This window comes from Gekko japonicus, unplaced genomic scaffold, assembly GCF_001447785.1.
Source record: "Gekko japonicus isolate JY-2015 unplaced genomic scaffold, Gekko_japonicus_V1.1 scaffold931, whole genome shotgun sequence".
Lineage (NCBI taxonomy): Eukaryota > Metazoa > Chordata > Lepidosauria > Squamata > Gekkonidae > Gekko > Gekko japonicus.
Window position 1 is genome coordinate 53,539 of NW_015167566.1, and position 8,378 is coordinate 61,916.

The following is an 8,378-nucleotide window of genomic DNA, read 5'->3' on the forward strand; positions in this document are numbered from 1 at the left end:
CATTTCTATCCCGCCCTCCCCGGAGGCTCAGGGCGACTTACAGGGCATATTGCCAGATAAAACCATAAAACAATACAAAATATTAAATTATAACCCTATTTAAAACAGATTTTGATGCTCCTCTCAGCAAAATGTCCAATCTCTACAAATTCTAAAATTTCTAAAAGCAAGATGGCTATCCCTGACCATCCCGTTCTCGCCCATAGTGCAGCGACTAGATGTGCGTGCCCCATCCTGATGTCCATATAGATGGGGAATAGATGGTAACTAGTGCAGTGGTAAATTGGGTATAAATCCAATCTCCTCCTCTTCTTCTTACCTTTGGCTTGAAAGTAAATTTCATGACATCTTTCCTTTCCTCTTACAGAGTCTTCTTTCTCTGACTGAGGTTCAGACTATTCCGAGTGGGGGGGGGGGAATGTTCAAACCACATGATTAATTGTTGATGGCATTTTTGAACTATAAATAATTTCATAATTTCATATAGATAGTATAATCTACATTACTGAGCCTGGACCAGGTTCAGCCCCGTGCTCCCCCACCCCCTGGGAAACTGAGACATCTGTGCTCCTGGACTTCACCATCTGAAGCATGTGTTGAGCAGCAGAACTGTAGCCTTCGGGCTGTCATTCTACAGGAGCCATTCTCTCTGTGTGGATTTTGGTATGACACTGTTTTCTTATGTCTGAATCTGTGATAAGGCAATTAGGCTCAAGTTCAGATAAGTTTCTTTACATAGACTATAACAAAAAAAACCTTTATTAGGAGAAATGTACTTCTGAAACGGAGCAGAAGTCTTAACAATGCAAACCTAAACAGAGTTACAGCTTTCTAAGCCCAGTGGATTTAGAAGTGTGTAACTCTGTTTAGGATTGCGCTATGAAGTCCCACTCCTATGGGCCACAGCAGATGAGACAGATCTTCCCAGTATGTTTAAAGTAGAAATTGCAACTAAAGCCACCCTTCAGCTGATTCAGATCAGAGACACAACTTAGCAGGGGTCATTTCGTAGAAAAAGAGGTGCAGGAGCTCATTAGCATAGCTCATTAGCATAACTCATTTGCATATGCCACACCCCTTGACATCACCGGAAGTGTGTCAGAAAGCAACACCCACCGCTCAGGCTTCACTGGACAGTTTTGGATTGCTAGCTATTGGGGGAGGGGGGAACGTGCAGATCTGTCCTCGCAGAGGAGGGAGAGCTTGTACCTGAATAAAACTTGGCCTTAAAGGTGCCACTGGACTGTTTTGGACCAGGGGGGTGGGGTGGGGGCGCTGCAGCTTACCTGGCTGCTTCTTGCTCTGACTGAGGGCTGCTAGGAGCAGGGGGTGGGGCTTGTTGCATGTGCCCGCCCCCTGGGCTCTTTACTGCCGGAGCTCCGCTCCTGTGCGCTCCGGCAGGAAATGACCCCTGCAACTTAGGGAGGGAAAGGGTTTGCCCTGTAGGAGTCTGAAACCAACACCACCCCATCCCCTTGTACTACTGTGTGCCCTAGAAAGGAAAAAGACAGGCATCTTCTATTTGCCTGTCTTTTCCCTCTCTATGGTGAATAACAGCAGAAGTGACTCCCTTCCAATGAGCAAGCCTGCAGTGGAGGAAGGTGTGGTGTATGTTCTTCTGCTATATCTTGCCATGCCTTTCTGCCCATTGCCCCATAACCCCAGTTCAGTTTATGATCCCCCTCACTGCTTCTATTTGCCTATTTTTTTTAAAGCATCATGTCTGATCTGACCCTTGAATAAAGTGTTTTTAATGTTAAACAATATACCTAATCAGCCAGCCCTTCTGTTTATCAAAATTGCTTCAAGGCTTTCTTAACAAAGTAAAGTAAAAGAAAACAACAATTCATTGTTCCAGGAATAATGACTCCTTGGAGACTCAAGCATACTTACCTTTGTTTGCTAAAATTAGACTGACTGCATGCATATTTATAGTGTGTTGATTCATTAACTCTGAGGGGAAAGAAGCCAGAAATTCAGTATTGAAACAAGCTGCTCTTGCATTACAAATATGGGCAACGTGACACCCAACTGAACTTTCCATCGTTCATTTAAATGTTACATAAATCCAGTCCAGCAGTTTACTGTTGTTGTTGTTGTTGTTGTTGTCTAGCTATGTATGACCAAATTAGCACCACCATAACTCCTTCATCCAGTAGGGCATTTGGAAGCACTGAGCAGCAGCAATCCCAAACATTATTTTTTTTGGTGTCACGTGTCTTGGGTTGTCAATGTCAACAATTCGTTATTGTACCAGGCTGGCCATTCAAATTACATGTGAGGATAACTGGTGTGTTCTAAATTGCAAGACACATTTACAGAGTGTTTGGGGCAAAGTGCAAACTGGGCCCAGTTACTGATGAGATGGGGGTGACTCTGGAGCCCAGGTGTCATTACAGAGGAGGCTCAGGCACAGCTCTTGGATCTTGTGCATCTATGGCTCATGATGGTGGTGGAAAGTGCCGTCAAGTCACAGCAGACTTATGGCAGCCCTGTAGGGTTTTCAAGGCAAGAGATGTTCAGAGGTGGTTTGCCATTGCCTGCCTCTGCATCATGACCCTGGCATTCATTGGAGGTCTCCCATCCAAATACTAGCTAGGGCTGACCCTGCTTAGCTTCCAAGATCTGACGAGATCAGGCTAGCCTGGGCTATTGAGGCTGGGTAAGTCTCACAATAAGGGACCCTAAAGCTCACCTCCTGGTTTGCACTTTGCTTTTTTCTGTACCACCTCCCCCCAAAAAAATTGTTTTGCCAAAACTAAGTGATCACCTTGCTTCCCAGAAAAGATGGCTAAACTTTATAGTGGAAGTGATCAAGGTTTTTCCTCTGACCCGAGCAGAAAAATAAATCAACCCACCCACCTGCTCTTTTGATATACAGTGCTTGTTTTCACTGCCTTACAAACAAGGCCATAAAGACAGACAGATTGGTTTCTAGTAATGCAGAAAGGCAGAAGCAATTTGAAAAAGGAACAATTTCACCTTTTCAGAACAAACTCCCACTTGCCAACTGAAAAATGTCGATGAGAACTCAAAGAGGAGTGGTAAGCTTTCTCTTAGAAATGTGAATGAAAGATCCTTCAACAGAGGTCATGAGTGACGTAGCTCTTGATCAGCTTGTCTTCTCCACGCAGTCTTCTCCCAACAGGAAATTCAAATCTGGTTCTGTGTGACCAGATAACAGGATTTGCCTTATATAACGAAGAACTTGTGTTTCAAGAAGCTCTTTACAAGCATGGACTCCTCAATCATAAGGATGGGCAAGAAAAGTTCCACAGATGTTCCATAGATGCTGATGCTGGATACTTTTAGAAATCCGTGACATTCATCTGTCTTTCACCAGGTTCACAGTTGCATGGCATTTTGGGCTACTCTGAGTGTTTCAGTTACCCAGAGTTTATAACTCCCTGAGTATCCTGGAGAAAGAGAGGGATGCAAATGCAATAGATAAATAAAACAGCCTACCATCATCATTTTGTTTGTTCTTCAGTATTTATCTTTTTTTAAAAAATCAGCACAGCTATTATTTACTTATAAGGAAGCTACAAAGAAGTGGTATATTTTTCATTAGCTTTGCTTTTCTTTCATGCCATGGTTACCACTATGTCATCCTGAACTGCTACCTCCACAAGAATATTACATACTTCAGCGAGGTTGAATCATAGCGCTTGTACAGTCATCTCCAGCAGTATTGTTCAGTAAAGGTGACAGATATGGAAATAGTTTGAGAATATCTGGCAGAGCTTTTGCATGTATTTCTGCAGCAACTCTGACAAAGAGGGCAGGTGGAATGACGCCCCCTATAGACCTATAGTGACAGTAGGGTTGGATGGGAATTTGATTATTTAGGTCTCTTCTGTGGATGTTAATTGGTAGTAAGCACCAAATAATGCTATTGTATTTATACACACCCGGGTTTTCGAGAAGAAAGACCGTAGCGGCAAGCTGTTTTCAATGGCTGCCACATTGGTTAGTGGATTGTATCTTTCTAGCAACAGTCACGTATGTAATGATTTGAAGTTATATGTGTGTGTGTTTTTAAATGGTTGGGAAGTGTCAGAAAAACAAAGGGGTGAAAGAGGGAGATGAGTGAGTGAGGTGATTGCTTGGTGACTGAGAGTGTGTGGGCGGAGCTAGGAAGTGTGTGTGTGTGTGGTGAGAGAGAAGGCAGAGTGGTCAGTCTGAAGCTGTCAGTTGTGGTCAATCTACACAGAGTCTGAGAAACAGTCTTCTAATTTGAACCATATAGAAGTGCTGTGAAAGGCATTAAGATTCTAAAGGAGGAAGAAAATATACTTAAGGGGGCACATTAGGCAAAACCTAATATAGGCTGCGGTCACACAGAACCTTAGCCATGCTACAGAGACGGAAGATAGGCGGATTTTCCGGGCACGATCAAACCGCAACATCTGGGAAGCGTAGCGCTCCTGTGGCTAACCCGAGGCTTCCCACCGAAGATGCACCATAAAAAACTAGTACCTCCAAGGTACTAGTTTCCGGAAATCGCGGGGCAATGGCGGGCATCTGATCACGTTTCTGGTGGTAGCTCGTGCCATCCGGCGCCTGCCCATGTCCTGTCGCGAGTTTTTTTTCCAAGTCTCCACAGGATGCGCACAAGCATCCAACGGCACATGCACACACTTCGGTTAAAAACAACAACACAACCCCCGCCGCACCACTTCTTTGCTGCGCCACAGGATTGTGGTATGATGGGCACCTCCCCCCGAACCACAGGACATCAGCGGGACATTTGATCCGGCGGCCGCGGTAGTTCGCTCCGGGGCAAACAGCTACGCCTCCCCCCCACGATATCCGGCCCGTGTGACCGGGGCCATAGTCAGAGTATTTTAAGAGTGTGAGGGGAAGAGATGACAGAGACCTGTGTAAAAAGGGAAAGATTTTCCTGAGCAACTTAACAAAACATCTTGTAACCAATATGCTTCTTTTACCAATAAAGTTTTATCTTGTTTATTGTTAACCCAGAGTCATATGCTGTTTAAAATATAAGAGTCTCATCCTCAGAACCACATAGTCCAACAAAGGAGCCTTAGAGCTTGGGCACAATACTGTGGGAAAGGTTAATTAAAGACTGGAATTAAATTCCTGGTGGCAGTGATAGATACTTTAAGTAAGAGAAAGAAAGAAGAAATAATTTAAAACTACATCACACATAACCACACAAAATAAAAGAGAGGTGACAACATACATAAGAACATTAGAAGAGCCCTGCTGGATCAGACCAGTAGTCTATCTAGTCCACCATCCTCTCTCACACAGTGGCCAACCAGCTGCCCTGGAGGATCAATAAACAGGGCATAGAGGCTTCCCCTGGAGTTGCTTCCTAGCTCTGAAATTCAGAGCTTTACTTCCTCTGAATGTGGAGGTTCCCTTTAGTCACCATGACTAGTAGCCACTATCCTCCATGAATTTGCCTAATGTAAATCCGACAATGGACTTCTATTTCAGTTCTCAAAATACTGCTTGGAAGTAAGATTCCTTCCATACGTGGATGATTTCCTATTGTCCTCTCATTGCTGCTGCAACTGAAAAGGCATTTGCAGAGGTAATGGAGGGATTCTTTGTTTGTATTCCATTGCCTCTCGTGCGCCCCGTATCGCCACAAACACGCACCCCACAGACACAGTACCCTTTCCCAGCTTTTGTATACCAGAGTGTCGTACTGCCATAGCAATATAGCTACAGGGAAGGCAGCATGGTATAGCCAGATCTCCTGAGAGGTAATGGGGGGATTCTTTATTTGTATTCCATTGCCTCTTGTGCGCCCCGTATCGCCACAAACGCACACTCCACAGCCACAGTACCCTTTCCCAGCTTTTGTATACCAGAGTGTTGTACTGCCATAGCAATATAGCTACACAGGGAAGGCAGCATGGTATAGCCAGATCTCATCCGATCTCAGAAGTTAAGCAAGGCTGCTACTTGGAAGGGAATACTCCCCCACATACTGCCCCACATACACACAAAAGGCAAAAAGCCCACCAGTGATGGTGGTGGTGTTTGTATGTGTGGCAGGTGCGAAAGAAGAAATGGCACCAGATGAGGTACAGAAATCTGTATCTTTCAGTCCACACTTTCTGAAAACCTGCTTCAAGTTCAGCCTTTCAGGACGCAAATGCACCAAAGCAGGTCTAGAGGAAAACAGAGAGAAGCTGGGGGGGAACCTGGAAGGTGGACAAGCCAGCTTCAGCCGGGAGGGCAGGGTAAAAATTTGAAATAAATAAATAAACTCCACCTCCATGTCATGTGGAAGCTCCAAAAGAACTCTCAGCGTAATTTATTGGGGAGTGTGGAACAAAAACTCTGTCCAGGTTCCAAGTAGGTTCCAACAGAGTAACTAGGTAAAGGTGATTGTTAAAAGCTATATATTTACAGACAGGAGCAGGTATGGGTTTTCTGCTGTGGGTAGGGGAGCAACTGGCCTGGAGAAAAATGCCCGTCCTCCTTTACGGAGGCTTCGTGGGATGTAATTTTCTCTCCATGACATAAAAAGCTTCACCTGCCAATTTCTGCACATTAAGCCTCTATTAAAATGACAGGGCAATTTTCTCTGGGCCAGCTAGCAACCCTAGATGTGAGATGAATGTAGCGCCCCCTCATTTTTGCTCTGCAAAGGACGCCTATACTGCCTCCAAAGTGAACGTGGATTACCTCTTCCTTTTTCCCCCCATCCGTGATTCAGGACAGCTGTATGCTTCTCTTTGCCTTCCCCTTCCTCCAAGCACTTGTATGTTCTGAGAAAATATCTGCTTGAGGCTTTATTATCACTGTTTTTCTTTCTGTTGTTGCTTCTTCTATTAAACCCAGTCTGTTTTCTGCACTTGGAAAAACTGATCCAAGAAGAGGAGAGATGCTTTCATGAGCAATCCCAAGGGCCAGCCAGGTACTGCTATGCACAGCACTTTTGGCTTTAAATGGGGGGGGGGGGGTTTCTGGCCCACTGTGAGCAGATGATTTGGCTACTGCATAAAATAGTGTGTTCTGGAGCCCTCCTTCCTGAGCTGAGACAAAAATGTGTGAGCCGGAGGCTAAAAACTGTGAGCTGGCTCACACTAACTCAGCTTAGAGGGAACACTGGTGCTGACCTCAATCCAGGGGAGACTATGGTGTGTGCACCCAAAGCACCCATTTCCACAACAGCTTCACTACTAAAATTATGCACATCGGAACTCACCCTAAGAAGACAGAAAAGTAGCTTGAAACACCAATTGCCACACATGTGGGATATATGCTTCTCCAATTGTTTTCTATGGTAAATGTTTTGTGTGGGGGTTTTTTTGTTCCTTGGAAAGAACTTTACAAGCCCTTTTTGATCAGAGGCTATCCTGGAACCAGAGAAATGGTGGTGGTGGAAAGTACTGTCAAGTCACACTTGACTTATGGTGACCCCATAGGGTTTTCAAGGCAACAGATGTTCAGAGGTGATTTGCCAATGTCTGCCTCTCTGTACGGACGCAGGACTTCCTTGGAGGTCTCCCATCCAAATACTTACCAGGGCCGACCCTGCTTAGCTTCCAAGATCTGAGGAGATCAGGCTAGCATGGACCAGCCAGGTCAGAAACAGATCCGCACAATACAGGAAATAAAGCCTTCCTCAAACCATTTTTAGCTCTCTTAAGTTAAAACTACTCTTGGTCTCTGGCCTCTATGTCCTATGGGGTGTAAAGCATCTACACACCCTGCTCAGCCTTGAGCAACATCAACTCTGTGAACTGGGAAGGAACCGTTCGGAAAGCGCATTTGTCTGTGTTCAACCAGTGCAGTGGGGTTGCATGAGCGGAACGCACACATCCCATTATCTTCTCTTAGATGAAGGGAGAAACACAGGCTTAAAAAAAAAATTCCCACAAGCAATCATCCATAATAACACAATTTCTCTGACTGGGAGGAAGAATGCTTTTTCTATCACAGTATTTTACGCAGAATAATCCACTATTAGGGATTTGATTACTTGCTAATCTTACCACCACATTTGTAGTTCTCAAATTGCTTCTAAACAGTTTATGGATTTCAAAACACCAAAGGTTATAAGGAACAAACTACATGAAACCTGAAAACGTGTGTAATGAAGCCCAGAGGGTCTTTTTATATATAATCCCAAGTAGCCTTGGGACATCACAACTCTAAGCAAATATATGATGGAAAGGGATGCTGAATCTTTTTCCTGGGGCAGTTTTTCGATCACTATCCTTAAACTGCTTTTCCCTTTGCAGATATTCAGGTGTGTAATAATCCTTGTAAATATTCAATTTCAATTCTTGGAAGCTAAGTCAGCCCTGGTTACTAGTTGAATGGGAGACTGTCTAGGAAGTCTAGGGTTGCTACGAGATGCAAGGAATGGCAAACCACCTCTGTCCGTC